General features: G+C 44.2%; 1 pseudogene; it reads right to left on the reverse strand.

Moving 5' to 3' along the window:
* Positions 1-5737: 5737 nt before the first annotated feature.
* On the reverse strand, positions 5738-5854 carry LOC124799527 (annotated as a pseudogene).
* Between the last annotated feature and the right edge of the window lie 10398 nt (positions 5855-16252).

Consider the following 16252-nt stretch of genomic DNA (forward strand, 5'->3'; position numbering starts at 1 on the left):
ACGTTACATTTCAGATGTGTTACGACCCGTGGCTCTACTCTACATACGATCCCTGCGAAACCCTACATTTCGGCAATATAATGCACGACCGCATGTTGCAGGTCCTGTACGGGCCTTTCTGGATACGGAAAATGTTCGACTGCTGCCCTGGCAAGCACATTCTCCAGATCTCTCACCTACTGAAAACGTTTGGTGAATGGTGGCCGAGCAACTGGCGCGTCACAATACGCCACTCTCTACTCTTGATGAACTGTGGTATCGTGTTGAAGCTGCATGGGCAGCTGTACCTAAACACGCTATCCAAGCCCTGTTTGACTCAATGCCTAGGCGTATCAAGGCCGTTATTACGGCCAGAGGTGATTGTTCTGGGTACTGATTTCTCAGGATCTATGCACTCAAATTGCGTGAAAATGTAATCACATGTCAGTTCTAGTATAATATATTTGTCCAATGAATACCCGTTTATCATGTGCATTTCTTCTTGGTGTAACCATTTTAATGGCCAGAAGTGTAGTTCCCTGTCATCTGCTTGTGGTGCAGCAAAATGTGCTGTTACACGTACTCGTTGCCTGAAGTCAAGTCAGTGAACTTTTTTTCCTGTCTGTTGTCGAAGGCGTCCTGGAGAGACATTCACTTCTTGTTTCCCTTTAAGATAAGGGTTTGTTTGCACTACATTTTTTACACTTTGAAGGCTGATCGGAAGGGTGGCAGGCAGGTTCGTAAGCTTCCTCCTGACCGCATTGTTCTAAAAGGTTCGTTTTACAGCGTCAGAAGTAACGCCTTTCGAAATCTGTATCTATAATAGGCAGTGGCGGTCGCATTGCCAGCCGCGCCGCCCCCGCCAGTCAACCCCCACGCTATTCGTTCGTTTCTTTCGTCAGTCGACTCGACTGAATCGAGTTATCGAGTGGTTGTACCTTCCTATGTAAGACGCGCAATCGCGTCATCATATTGTATACGTTTCTATCTGGCACATAGATAGCTAACACATACCAGCGAGAAAAGCCGCGGCCATTCTAGTGATCTCGATACGTTTTCCCGTCTGCATTTGTCCGAGAAGAATCGCGAATTTTCATTTTTCTTGTACAGAGAACCTTCCATGAGTAGCGTTATGATTACGGACTATTCGCCGAACAGGAAGCTAGTTTACATTCAGAAGCAGAAATATTACGACTGTAGAATGAATAAGTGAAAAGTCCTTGTTGTATCAAGTGCAGGCGTGAAGATTATTTCAATAGTGAGAGGGACAGTTGATTGTGAAGTATTAATAATAGTAATTCATAGTAATTTCTCGGTAAAAATATTGTTACGAGTCTCTTAACAATATTGTTAAGAGAATCATAACAATAGTTTTACTAATAACGTAACAATAGTTTCCCATACCTAACTCGTATTATGGGTATTGATGAGTATATCTCCGGTAATAGTGACTTTCGAGAAGATTCCTAAAAACTCATTTTTACTGTATAGGCCGTCTGTCGAAAGCACTATAAAGGAACTAAATCGTTTGTGTTTATAATCAGTTAAAATAAAACTTTCTTAATCTCTGCATGTGACTTGCTTATTTTTTATAAGGGTAGAAGTAAAGGTAGCTCAAGATATCTTTAGCGCTCCCTCCTTGAGGTTTTTAAGTATCCGCCACTGATGTCAGCTGGGTGGACTTGTTCTTTTGGTTGTTCATCTACATCTGCATACATACTCTGCAAACCAACGTATGGTGCGCGGCGGAGGGTACCTCGTGCCACAGCTAGTCATTTACTGTCATAGAATAAATTTCATTTAGTTCCCGTCTATGGTTACAATTTTTTGTCATCAGACTACCGGTTTCGGTCTGTAATGACCATCTTCAGATTTGCTTTACAAAAATATGTCATAATATTCTGGAGCCATAGTGAAATCGTCAAAAGCTAAATACATAACCAGTAGCAACGTCGTCACACATATATAAATAATAGTATACAAAAGAGTCATGTTATCAGCAGCACTACTACCAATAAGTCTCCAGCACGTTAGGAAATGTTTTTATGAAACAATTCTGAAGATAGTCATTGCTGACCGAAACTGGTAGTCTTAGGACCTACAAGTTTGTGACCGTAGAAGTGAAAGAAAAGAAATGTATTCTACATTTTCGGGTCACCGTTCCATTCCCGACCATGTCGCAGCTTGCGAAATTTACTATCGTGTTCCACTCGCAAATAGAGCGAGGGAGAAACGACAGTCTGTATGTCTCCGTATGGGCCCTAATCTTTCTAACCTTATCTTCGTGGTCGTTGCGCTAAACGTACGTTGGCAGCATTACAACCGTTCTCTAACTTTTCTGTGCAAACGGTCACAGATTAATGATTACGCTTTACGTCAGATCGTTTATGTATATACAGATCAACAGCAATCCTACCATTCTTCCTTGGGGCGATCCTGACGATACCCTTGTGTCGTATCAACAGTCCCCGTCCAGGAAAACGTACACTAGTGGCCATTAAAATTGCTACACCAAGAAGAAATGCAGATGATAAACAAGTATTCATTGGACAAATAAACTATACTACAACTGACATGTGATTACATTTAAACGCAAATTGTGTGCATAGATCCTGAGAAATCAGTACCCTTAACAACCACCTCTGGCCGTAATAACGGCCTTGATACGCCTGGGCATTGAGTCAAACAGAGCTTGGATGGCGTGTACAAGTACAGCTGCCCATGCAGCTTCAACACGATACCACAGATCATCAAGAGTAGTGACTGGCGTATTGTGACGAGACAGTTGCTCGGCCACCATTGACCAGACGTTTTGAATTAGTGAGAGATCTGGAGAATGTGCTGCCCAGGGCAGCAGTCGAACATTTTCTGTATCCAGAAAGACCGGTACAGGACCTGCAACATGCGGTCGTGCATTATCCTGCTGAAATGTAGGGTTTCACAGGGATCTAATCAAGGGTAGAGCCACGGGTCGTAACACATTTGAAATGTAACGTCCACTGTTCAAAGTACCGTCAATGCGGATATGACGTGACCGAGACGTGTAAACACTGGCACCCCATACCATCACGTCGGGTGATACGCCAGTATGGCGATGACGAATACACGCTTCCAATGTGCTTTCACCACAATGTCGCCAAACACGGATGAGACCATCATGTTGCTGTAAACAGAACCTGGATTCATCCGAATAAATGACGTTTTGCCATTCGTGCACTCAGGTCCGTCGTTGAGTACATCATCGCAGGTGCTCCTGTCTGCGTCAAGGGTAACCGCAGCCACGGTCTCCGAGGCATCTCGACTGCTAGTGATATGAGGCCGTTGGGACCCAGCACGGCGTTCCGTATTACCCTCCTGAACCCACCGATTCAGTATTCTGCTAACAGTCATTGGATCTCGACCAACGCGAGCAGCGATGTTGCGATATGATAAACCACAATCGCGATAGGCTACGATCCGACCCTTATCAAAGTCGGAAACGTGATGGTACGCATTTCGCCTCCTTACACGAGGCATCACAACAACGTTTCACCAGGCAACGCCGGTCAACTGCTGTTTGTGTATGAGAAATCGGTTGGAAACTTTCCTCACGTCAGCACGTTGTAGGTGTCCCCACCAGCGCCAACCTTGTGTGAATGCTCTAAAAAGCTAATCATTTGCATATCACAGCATGTTCTTCCTGTCGGTTAAATTTCACGTCTGTAGCACGTCATCTTGGTGGTGTAGCAATTTTAATGGCCGGTAGTGTACTTGGTTGTGTTACTTAAGAAGTCTTCGAGCCACTCACATATCTGGGAACATATTCCGTGTGCTTCAACCTCCGTTAGCAGTCAGCACTGTGGCACTGTGTCAAATGCTTCGCGGAAATCTAGAAATATGAAATCCGCCTGTTGCCCTTCATCCATAGTTCGCAGTAAATCACGTGAAAAAAGGCTGAGTTTCACAGAGGAGTTGCTTCCTAAAACCTTGCTGACTTGCTGAAAGAAGCTTTCCGTCTCCAGAAAATTTATTATATCCGAACTGAGAATATGATCAAGGATTCTGCAGCAAAGTGAAGTTAAGGATATTGGTCTGTAGTTTTCATGGTTCGTTCTTTTACCCCTCTTATATATAGGAGTCACCTGTCCTTTACTCCGGTCGCCGTGGACTTTCCGCTGGGCAAGAGATTCGCGATAAATGTAAGCAAAGTAAGGGGCCAGAGCCGTAGAGAACTCTTCGCAAAATTGAATGGGGATTCCAGTCGGACGTGGCAACTTACTTGCTTTCAACTCTTTCTGTCGTTTCTCTATACCAGGGAAGCATATTACTATGTCCTCCATACGGGAGTCTTTGATATGGTCAGATGACGGTGTGTTTGTACGATTCTCCTGCGTGAACGATTTCTTAAACGTGAAATTTAAAACTTCGACTTTACTTTTGCTGTCTTCTACTGCCACACCACACTGGCTAATGAGTGACTGGATAGAAGCCTTAGACGATTTTACGTAGGATCAGAAATTTCAGAACTTTCTCGGGTTCTCGGTAAGACCTTTTGTTAGGGTATGACGTACCTGGGTCACGTACGGTATGGTCAGCTACAGCAACAGCAACCTCGTCAATAACTTCCAACGGGATAGGCCGCCTTCATCTTTCAAGTGCCACTCCAAGCTCACCAGTGTTTTCGTATTTCGTAATCATCTTCTTTACACCTGTTAATGATATCGAGCCTCTCCTCTGACATTTCAGTCGGCGATAATCTATCAAGGCAGCACTGTAACTGCTGCCGTTCTCATAGAAATGATTCCCTAATAGCGCGTGGCCCCTCTACTCGATACCTAGTCTGTTCATTCACTTTATGGCTTGTCAAATGACCGCGTGGATGTTATACCGTCATACAAATAGTATACAGCGCCACATTTGAACCTGGTGCCCCAAACTGGAACTAGTTTTTTCCAGCGTAAATTTGTTGCGCGTTAGCACGTTTCCAAGGTTTCGCTGCCATTCGATAATTACAGCCCACACCTCATCTCTGTGAGTAGCTGCAACTTAATTATTACCACCCGGTACGGTATCCAAAACGTGCAACACAGAAATAAGGGTGATGCAAAAGCTCTCAGATGAAAAAGTACTGTGATGTCGTTGCCGTAGCTGACAAAAGGGCTCAGAGTCGCACTTACGGTGAACTCATACACGAGGTGACAGCGGGAAACTTCTCATCAACAAACGTACCTACAATGCTTTGTATCACTGTTAACGTACAACTAACTCTGCCGGAAAAAGAACCCTGTGTCGGGAACAACAGTAGTGCGGGTGACGGGTAATGTGGGTATTGGTGTTTTCAACGGCAAGTATCATGAGTGAACTGGAAACGTCTGCCTCCAAAGAAGACTCACATCGCATACCGTAAACATTAGCAAGACTGTGTAGATATTTTCAGTGCAATTTCAGTTAAGAATTCCACCACAATACGAATACTAAACTCTGCAACGATCTACCGCGACCACAGGTGGCATACACGAAATTACTCTGAAAAATCCCAGAAAACCTCCAATTTTTTGTTTGGTTTATGGGAGGTAGTGATAGAGAGCACTCCGTCTTAAGGCCACGAGTGGTCTACCAGGACCATCCGACCGCCGTGTCATCCTCAGAGGAGGATGCGGATATGAGGGGCATGGGGTCAGCACACAGCTCTCCCGGTCGTTATGATGGTATTCTTGACCGAAGCCGCTACTATTCGGTCGAGTAGCTCCTCAATTGGCATCAAGTGCACCCCGAAAAATGGCAACAGCGCATGGCGGCTGGATGGTCACCCAGCCAAGTGCCACCCACGCCCAACAGTGCTTAACTTCGGTGATCTCACGGGAACCGGTGTATCCACTGCGGTAAGGCCGTTGTCCTAGTGATAGAGAAGCTAGTATTTATTTATATTGGCGAGAACTGCGAAAAATCGGTTGAAAGTCACCTCTAAACTTGCTAGTGAACCGTATTATCAAGCGGCGTGGGAAAAATAGAACTGAAGCTTAGAGTTCAGTAACAAGTATAGAGCGAGGTTACTACAGGAACGCCGAAGTACCTACATAGTGTTTATAAAAGAAATTTATTTGCACTCACAAACGTCAACAATATTTCAGTTATTATCGATTTAGACAGTCGTGTGACCTTTAGACGTGACTGTCGGTCTTTTAGAAAATTTCGTCTTCAATAGTTTACGCATATTAAAGTGTGTGGCGGAGGGTATATGAGGAGCCTTTATCGGTCACCGTGTCCGGTTGCGTTTGTGGACAGAGAGCAGAAAGGACGGCTGTCGGTAAACCTCCGGGTTAGCTCAAGTTTTTTTGATTTTTCTGTTATTGAAATTTGAGTGTGGTATCTTTGGGAGTAATAGGTTCGTTGATCCTACTCGCAACATCCGCTCTCAGGATTTTTAACTAATCACCTCTGTGATGCTAATCGCCTCTCTTGTGGTGTCTGTCTCAGGAACTGGATGATCGATTGGTGAAGCTCTTACAGTTTACTAATATAATTCCTGATGAAACCCGCAGTTCTTATTGGAGTGCGTTTGTATAGTCTCTATTAACTCCACCTTATTACGTTTCCTGACTTAAAAGGTTAATGAAGATTCAGCCGAAATATGAGTTTTGCAAATAACTTCATTCTTGGATGAACTGCATTTGCTAACGATTCTTCCAGACAGTCTCAATCTCGCATCTGACATTCCTACAGTTTTTTTTTTTTTTTTTTTTATTTCGTCCGCTAGTCTAATATCGCTCCGGACACTTATCTCTAGATATTTTACCTTCACGGCTTTTTACCATTGTTGACTGCCAGTGGTGTAATCCAGGAATAATAAACGTCTCCATTTACAGGTTTTTTTGCGGCTGAAGCTCGGCTTTCGTATCTGAGAATACACTGAGAACGACATAGTAAGTTCTGTATACAGTAAGTCGTCAGACCACCCACAAAGCACATCCTGCATTGTGTTAAGTTCCTATTTCGCGCACTTAGTGGACGATTGGAACTGTACTACATGCCTTCCTGAAGTCAAGGAACTCAGTATTAACCGGAAAACAACTGCATTCGATGTCTCATGGGCGAACAAACAAAATCCGTTGCAAACTATCGCTGTTTGAGGTTCTATATTGAATTCTGTAGTGGATATACACAATTTCCATAAAAAGCATAGCAAGCAAGGGTAAAACATTTTAATGTTTCAACAGCTGATATACTTCGATAATACGGGCCTACAGTTACGTGCGCTTGTCCCACGAATATCCTTGAAAACTGGAGTGACACGCAGCTTTTTTATATCCATCTCTAACGCTTCATGTACCTATTGCCGAAGATGAACGGTTACTATGAAGAGAAAAATTACTTTGGCATAATCTGTACAGAATCGAACAGGCATTCAAGCAGGGCTGTGACCTTTGCTCTACTGAGTGATTTCAGATGGTTTTCAATTCCGCCATCACTTAGTCTGTCATTTCAGTATTCGTGGGTCAAGAGATGGAATCGTAATAGGATACTCTCCAGTACAATAATTTTGGAAGATATAATTCTATACTATGGCTTTCTTCCTGTCATCATCCAATTCGATTCCTATTAAGAGCAATGTCCTACTGGACAGATGACTTCGTTGCATTGACTAGTTTTAGGGTCCTACCGATTCTTCATCAGTTCGGCTGATAACACATCATATTTACATTTATCAAGTGCTTGTCTTCTTTCGTTAACTTAATTCATTTGGGTGGTGAAACTTTCTTTCTTTATATAGGTCTAGAAACGTTCTAGTATGGTTACCGAGTAAGAAGGTTAAGCCATTGTACTCAAGCAATCTTTGTCGGACCGTTCAAATATTTGATTTTTGTGGCTTCCCTAAGACATTTAGAGAAAACCAGAAAATGATGCACCATCGATTCTCTAAGGAATCGTACGACCATGTGTAAAACATGATATCTCCCGAACTGTGTGTCGTACAATAATACTATTTTGAACGTATGTACAGTAGTGTATGTGAATTCTGTCTTGAAACTGTCTTGTGGATAGCGTTATTAGTAAAGAAAATTAAGAAATCAAGCCTCACCCTGAAGTCTTGACACGTGAACAGGGCAAATGACTAAAGCGATAGACTTTTTTATTTACATTATTTTGTGGTGTGTGTCAACGAGAAAAAGTTTCGATAAGTTTTGAAACTGTGTGTAAACTTTGCTGGAAGTCACTAAGTGCTCTATTTCTCAAATATTGTATGACTATTGTTTCGGTAATTTGCGGCATTGAATTACGTTGCTTCTGGAGACATATACACAGTTCCAAACTTTTAATACTTGACTTCTGTGTTAAACTTCCAATGTAAGATTGTACCTCCTAACGAGTAGATAGCGACAGGATTTTAAATTTTTAAATTCGGACAATATATGAAATACTGGAAATCAAATTTTTGTTGCCTCAGAAAGTCTTTAGATAGGCAACTTGCAAGTGGTATTTTGCACCGCGTACCATGTTAGCTGCTTTGCAATAACTTATACAGGGTGAACCAGAACTCAGTTAACAAAGTTCCAGCGGGATGGATTGGAACAAATTTGGAAAAATGTGCAGTAGATATGGACACTAAAACAGATTATGATTCAGACATGACGCCAGCTAGGCATGAATTATAAAAGAAAAAAACGACCACAGAATTAGACACACGCCATTTATTATTGCTCTCAAAATAAGTGAGGGAGTAGAGGACAGACATTCCAATTTGCAATCTGTAAGTTTTTCTAGCTACATTCCGCCATTGAGATTTGAATCACGTGAGCGTCTATCGCGTACAGATGATACACACTGAAGCGCCAAAGAAACTACTATTCAAATACAATGGCACGTTATCAAGATATGAGGTTGAACGTGGCGTTATAGTCGGCGCAGGAGCGATGGGACACAGCATCTCCGAGGTGGTGAAGAAGTGGGAATGTTCCCAAACGACCATTTCACGAGTGTACTGTGAATATCAGGAATTCGGTAAAACATCGAATCTCCGACATCGCTGCGGCTGGAAAAAAATCCTGCAAGAACGAGATCAAAGACGGCTGAAGAGAAACGTTCAACGTTATAGGAGTGCAACCCTTCTGCAAATTGCTGCAGATTTAAATGCTGGGCCACTAACAAGTGTTAGTGTGCGAACCATTCAACGAAACATCATCGATACGGGCTTTCGGGGCCGAAGGCCCACTCGTGTACCCTTAATGACTGCATGACACAAAGCTTCACGCCTCGCCTGGTCCCGTCAACACTGCATTGGACTGTTGATGACTGGAAACATGTTGCCTCGTCGGACGAGTCTCGTTTTAAATTGTGTCGAGCGGATGTACGTGTATGGGTATGGAGGCAACCTCACGAATCCATAGACCCTGCATGTCACTAGGGGACTGTTCAAGCTGTTGGAGGCCCTGAAGTGGTGTGGGGCGTCTGCGGTTGGAGTGATGGGTGACCACTGGTACGTCTGGATACGACTCTCACAGGTGACGTGTACGTAAGCATCCTGTCTGATCGCTTGCATCCATTCGTGTCCATTGTGCATTCCGCCGGACTTGGGAAATTCCTGCAGGACAATGCGATACCCCCCCCCCCCCCCCCCCCCACGGTTAGAATTACTACACAGTGGCTCCAGCAACACTTCCGCTGGCCACCTAACTCCCAAGACATGGAGATTACTGAGCATACATAGGATGGCGTGCAACGTGCTGTTCAGAAGAGATCTCCACCCTATGGTGGTTGATCCACCCTAATCAGCCAATTGTTGTTGAGCGGGAGGGCCGGGCCACATAAGCAATATTCACAGTTAAGAACAACAATTTTAGTAACATTTCTTTGGCCAAATAAAATTTTATCTTTAAAATTCAAAATCCTTACAAGCACAGACAACCGCCCTATTCAAACAACAGCATTAATTGAGAGGTGGCATGAGCCCCCTCTCATATTTCTATCTTACGATTTTCCTCTCTAATTGCATGCAGTGAAAAGTCGCTATTCCTTCACATACGGACTTCCCACGCAGCGTCTCTCGTCACCCGGGTGGTCCAGTGACAGGCGGGCACTGCTGATCTGGAAAGGTTTAAGCCGACGGGTGTGAGGAAGTCGAGTGAATGCTTTGCACACGCAGACATTGTCAAAAGACACGCCTGGGGGGGTCTGAAGTAGCGGCTGGGCTAGAGGTTCCGTTACTTCGCAGAAACTTAGCGAAAACACTTTCTGGCGGGCTACCAGCGAGGCGTGGGAATGACTTGTGTACCCAGGCAGTTGACGCGGGAAAATTCCCGCGCTTTCTGCAAAATAGTAACTGTGATTGGCTTGCTCAGGGCATAGCTCCGTGACGTAGCAAAATCAGCGTAGAAATTGGCGCCAAGAATCTCCATTGGTGGAATGGTAGTGCTTCGGCAATAGAGTGGAATTTTCCGCCAGCTTTCGAGTTGCTGATTGGAACGTTTAACCACGGCCACTGTCGTGGGGGCGGGAATGTTGTGTGTTCGGCCTGTACGGGTGCTCTGGGGAGTCGGCTCTCGCTTTTCGGTCGAGGACGTCGAAGCAACCAGCCATCGCCTCCGGTACGCCAAATCGTGTTCTTGCAGTCAAGAAGACAGATTGGTAATGTATGTCCGCAGCACCGGCAGACAGGGATTTTCCTAGGTGATAATCAGAGCTCAGCAGAGCGCGCCTGTTCGTCTTTTTCTAACTTTGTTCTGTCTTGGGTAACAGCAATTAATGTTGGATTGGCTATGTGTTTTCTCTTAAGATTTGAGTTGCAAGGAATTGGCTCCACATACCACTTCATCATAATCCTCACAATCTAGTTTAGGGACAACTTCACATTCACAGCGTTTGTTTGAGTATCCAATTTGAGCCAATTTGATGTATTGTAAATGTTTCATGTGTTTTTGTTTACTATTTTGTGTTTAGTCTTAATAAATCATATTGTTATTTTGGACAGAACTTTCATTCTGTTAATCGGTAGAGCAACCCTATCATTCCTCACTATGTTAATGAAACCTTCGTTTATTTAACTTATTTATCAAATTAAATTATTGCAGGTGCCAAACTCTCTTCTACTCCACTGGCAGGGTTGATTAGAGTCAGTTCGCGTTTTTTTTTTAAATCCTTGTGCAACAGCAAAAGTCGGAGTTAGAATTGGGGGGGGGGGGGGCTTAGAGCATCATTTACATATGTAGATTCTAGAAGAATTTAGTGTTAAAAACACTGCTAGCCCCGGCACCTCACATAATCTGTAACCAAGCATTAAGTGACTTGCAAGTTAATTAAATTCTATACACAGTAAAGCTGCCAAAAGGAGACTACAATAATGAGATAATGTTTAACCAACAATGGATATCACAATTTTTCTAACACAAAATAAAATACAAACAGATACGCCCCTTCATGACACATTTTCAAAACAGGTTTCGTCACATAGGTACGGGCTAATTCAAGTAGCAGAAGGGGGTCCCACTGGACCCAGACTAGAGACGGCTAGACGCAGCACCCACAGCAAGCGGACGAGCTGGACAGGGTGCCACACACAGTACACTATAACACACTGAAAAAAAAAGATCTTAGAGGCCGTGATACTATACAATTTCAGAGAAAGGGATGGGGGGGGGGGGGGGGAGAGAAAACGGCGAACATTAATTCCTCAAACGTAAAATAACTATGATGTATAAAATGATAGCCTATTTCACAAACACTGAAATAAAATAGTCAAGAGCGAATCATTGACTAATGCCCTTGACGTAACTTTGAAGGATGAGGGCGAAGAGCATAATACCAAGTCGGTCTAGAAATTTAAACTACACTAGTATGTTAACATATGCCCACTGAAACTGTAGAGCTCATATAAATTACCCCTTAACAGAATACTGATAAACTTAAACGATCAAGTAAGGCTACCACTTCACTGTTTACGAGTGAACAAGTAATGCAATTAGATAACACAGAACGTACAGATTCAATGTTAAGCCTGTGCTTTGAACCAACTATACCAACGTCCACACCCCTCACTGTACCAGGAAAAATATTACAGTTTCACCACACTGGCTTATGCCGTCTGTCACTCCGAACAGCAATAGTAGCAAATAATACAGCTCCCTTGCTCGGACTGTATCACATCACCAAAATACAGATAAAGCTTTAACCAAACACAATAATACGTGCTTACTTAAACAGCACTAAACAGAGGGGACCTTTTGGTTGGCAAGACAACAGTTTCCGGTCATGGTGCGGATACTTGGGAAGCAAGGATCAGTATAATATGCGCACCAAAAACCTGACGAGCAACTCTCACCAAATCTTTTATGAAATCCTTTACAGATCCACATCAGGGCCGCACGACTCGGTTCGGGTAATGAGGCCGAGTCCAGTCCCCACACTACAAGCCAGGTTCGGCCTCGCAAACGTGTCAAACACACCACAACCTCTGCGTCGTGCACCGGCCTGCTCAACCACACTCGCCTCCGATTCTCGCACGCCGCGCGGCTATCCGGCTGTCCCTCTCTAGCGCCACACGCCCGTCGCGGCCAAAAGCCACGTCAAACGGCCGAGCCCAAAGATCGCACCATGCTGACCTGATCGATCAATCGATACGAGCCGGCAGGATCACACCCGTTCGTACTGTTACGGATTTATGGACAGCCCTGCAGGACTCATGATGTCAATTCCCTCCAGCACTATTTCAGACATTATTTAAGTCGATGTCACGTCGTGTTGCGGCACTGTTGCGTTCTCATGGGGGCCCTACACGATATTGGCAGACGTACCAGTTTCTTTGGCTCTTCAGTGTATTTTTACGTAACGAACTGGTGATACCTTCAAACGAACAATAATTTCAATCAACGCAAGATGTAAGGAAGTATAACAACTATGCTAATGTCCCTGTCTGAAATTTGCACGGCGTTTTCAGCAGCAAACGAGCTTGGGAAGGGTGACGTGAGAGACGGGTGGAGCAGGGGAGGGCTGGAGAGGACTTTTGTCTCTTTTTACTGCGAGCCGGCGGGGTTCTGCACTCCGCCGACTGCGGACGCAACTGGTGCATCAATCATGAAGGCGAGACGTAATCTTTATAAATGTTGGGGCCGGCGCCACAATGGCCGCCCCCGCACACCGCCGCATTAGACTCGCGCTCGTCCGCCTCGCCTCCGCGCCCGAAACAAAAGCGCGCCGCCGACCCTCGGCCGGCCGCTTAACAGGTATTGTGTGCTGCGCTGCACCGCGGGGGACCGGCAGTCGCGAGCCCGCGAAATGCCACACACCGGCCCTGCTCGAATTAGTGCCGATGCACATACCGCAAATTCACCTGCCGAGAGAGTTACGAAAATCATTGCTATCCGCCAACTGTGTTGAGTATAAGAATTGCAAAGAGTATGTAGCCAAATTTACACCCGCAGACACATCAGACATCTACTTACAGTATATTTCTGTACTGTGCAAGGTGCCTCTTGGTGTGTGGTCGAGAATACTTTGTGTAGCACGCTCGCTTCTCCGTTACCTTGTAAGGTGACAGGCAAATCCAACACCTTCTATGAAAATCCTGACATGATAGCGAATCCGGCAATATGTCACATAGCTCCGAATAAATCCTGACATTAAATTAACCAAAGTAATACGATCAACGAGGGAGCAAATGGAAAACTACAGACTAACACAAAAACGCTTAAATGCATGTCATACCTTCCCACCGTGAAACAGACGCAGTTTCGAGGGGAGAAACGAGACCAGAAGCCGAGAACAGAGCCGTATAGGCTAGAAGGCCCTACGATAAGGAACACCCACATCGCCGGCCGACCGACAAGAGCACCCCCCAGCCCATGTCAAAAGATAGAGCCCTCCAGAAGATCAGTATAGATCTTACGATAACACTAAAAGGGCCACACCAGCTGCACGTTTTAGCGTGAGACTACACGCGTCTATGTTACGTAGCAAACATCACCATTGCACCACCATTAAAAAGTATAACGTTTCTCATTGAATGGACAGAATTTTTGTAGGTGGAGCTTAAGGTTAACATTGGGACCCTGATTGGTCAGTTGAAAACACAGCCAGATACCTTTTCTTAAACCAACTTCGGTAAATTGTAGTAGGAGAAGTTCGATAGGGTTGCTACCGAGACGGCCAGGTGTGTGGAGCTGCGCCGCCCGTCGCCGCTGACGCTGCCTAACCACCGACAAGGTAATGAACGCACGCGATGTTGCATAAGAGCGCATAAGGCTTCACTCAGAACTACAGAAGTCTCATCTGTTACATCCCCTTTTTGGGTAATACTAGTCTCGATCGTCAATTAAACTTCGTGGTATTCACATTTGCTACTTGAAGTTAAAATCTGAAACGCGATTATTTTTCTGTTATATAATTATTGAGAAGCCACATCAGCCACTGTAATTTACGAAAAGTTAAATAAATAATTGAAGATAATTGAGGGTCACTGCAGACCACTTTTGATAGTTCTCTCTTTCAGAAACTTAATTTAAACCTAGAGTATAGATGTGATATGGCATAGGTCATCCTTCGATCCATTATAGAACTTGGAAACCCATTCAGGGAATATTCGTTCACATTTTTGTTGAACGCAGTTGGTTTTTATCATCCTGTATTAAAATATTTCCTTTTATCAATAGTGCACTGTATAAACAATGTTTTGTGAGTAGAATAAAAATTCCAGTGGTAACCTTTACTGCTTTTTCGACGTTATTTTACATGCTAACTAAAAAGAGGAAAGCCTGAAACCCCTTCCACTAAATTTAGTTAGTATTAGGATTCTTCTAGGGGGAGTGCAGTGGAGCCGACGCTGAAATCATGAAGTATTTCATTATATCATCGCTAGTCTCACTGAACTCTTCTGAACTCTACATGTCATGTGTGGTCTGGCGTCTCATTACCAGCAGTAGGTCCCAGGTTCAAACTAGTCAATTCCCTAAAAAACGCTGGAAGAAGGATTGTTGGTAAGCCCCCTCCGTGTGAGCTTGAGTCTCACCGATTCTACCTTCACAGTTTTTTTTCGTGAGATACGAGGTGTTGAGAAAAGTAATGAAACTGACAACGCTGGAGTGATCTGGCAGCGTTGTGTTGTTCTCCTGTGTGTTCATCCCTTCCAGATGCTCAGTCCGAGTTGCAGCTCCGTGCAGCCATCACGTGATTTGTGAGAGCTTCATCAGTGATGTGGTTACGCATATGAAACAGCGGAATTCCGAACTATGATACGAAATCAAGTTTCATGTTATATTTGTGGAGCCGTGTGTGTGTCTGTCCCTTTAAAAGTTGGATAAGACCTATGGGAAACTATCCTTATCAAGAGTACAAGTTTTTCGTTGGCACAAATTATTTTTGGAAGGCCAAGAATACGTTGAAGACAAAACTCGCTCAAAGAGACCTTCAACTTCAAAAGCCGACGAAAACGTCGAACACGTGCGTGCTCTTGTGAGATTGTTCCTCCCGGACAAACTGTCAACCAATTAGTTTAAAAAAACGTTTTTGAAAGTTTCTGAAAAGTGGCGAATCTAGTGAGAGTGGACATTTCAAACAAGTGGATGCTACACCATGACAACGCCCCATATCACATGGTCACTTCAGTCACGAATTTTCAACCTCAAAAGGCACCCCTGTTGTTCTACAGCTCTCTCCTCCCCCCCCCCCCCCCCCTCCCTAGCCCTCTGATCTGAGTTCTTGTGACTTTTCCTTTTCCTGAAATTGAAAAATGTCTAAAAAGGATGTCATTTTTGGACTTCGGTGCCTTTGAATGCTGCTACCAAGACTGGGAACAACGACTCCACCGGTGTATAGCTGCCGAACGGAACTTCTTTGAAGGGGACAATACTGCTGTTTGAAAAGAATAAAATCTTTGGAGGATAAAAACTCTGTCTTGTTACTTTTCTTACAAACCTCGTTTAGGATGACAATTATTGAACTATGTGAAAAAAAACATAAATTAATTACAGACTACGCCGTGCACACACGTTATTAAACATGTGAACCTCTTAACAGGTATTCGTATTTAGGTTATGACATGTTCGACATGCCTGTCATCATTGGCGATGATGTGACGCACACGAATAGCGAAATTCTGCATGACCAGCGGAAGCGTCGGAACGTCGATGACCTCCTGCCTCCTGAATGACTATATTCAGCTCAGCAATAGTTTTATTGCCGTACACCTTGTCTTTAATATAGCCCGACAAAAAGGACTCGCATTTGTTCAGATCCGGAGAATATGGCGGCCAACCGAGGCCCATGCCAGTGGTCTCTGGGTACCCCAGAGCCGGAATGCGGCCCCCAA

Source organism: Schistocerca piceifrons, chromosome 5 (assembly GCF_021461385.2).
Source record: "Schistocerca piceifrons isolate TAMUIC-IGC-003096 chromosome 5, iqSchPice1.1, whole genome shotgun sequence".
Taxonomy (NCBI): Eukaryota; Metazoa; Arthropoda; class Insecta; order Orthoptera; family Acrididae; genus Schistocerca; species Schistocerca piceifrons.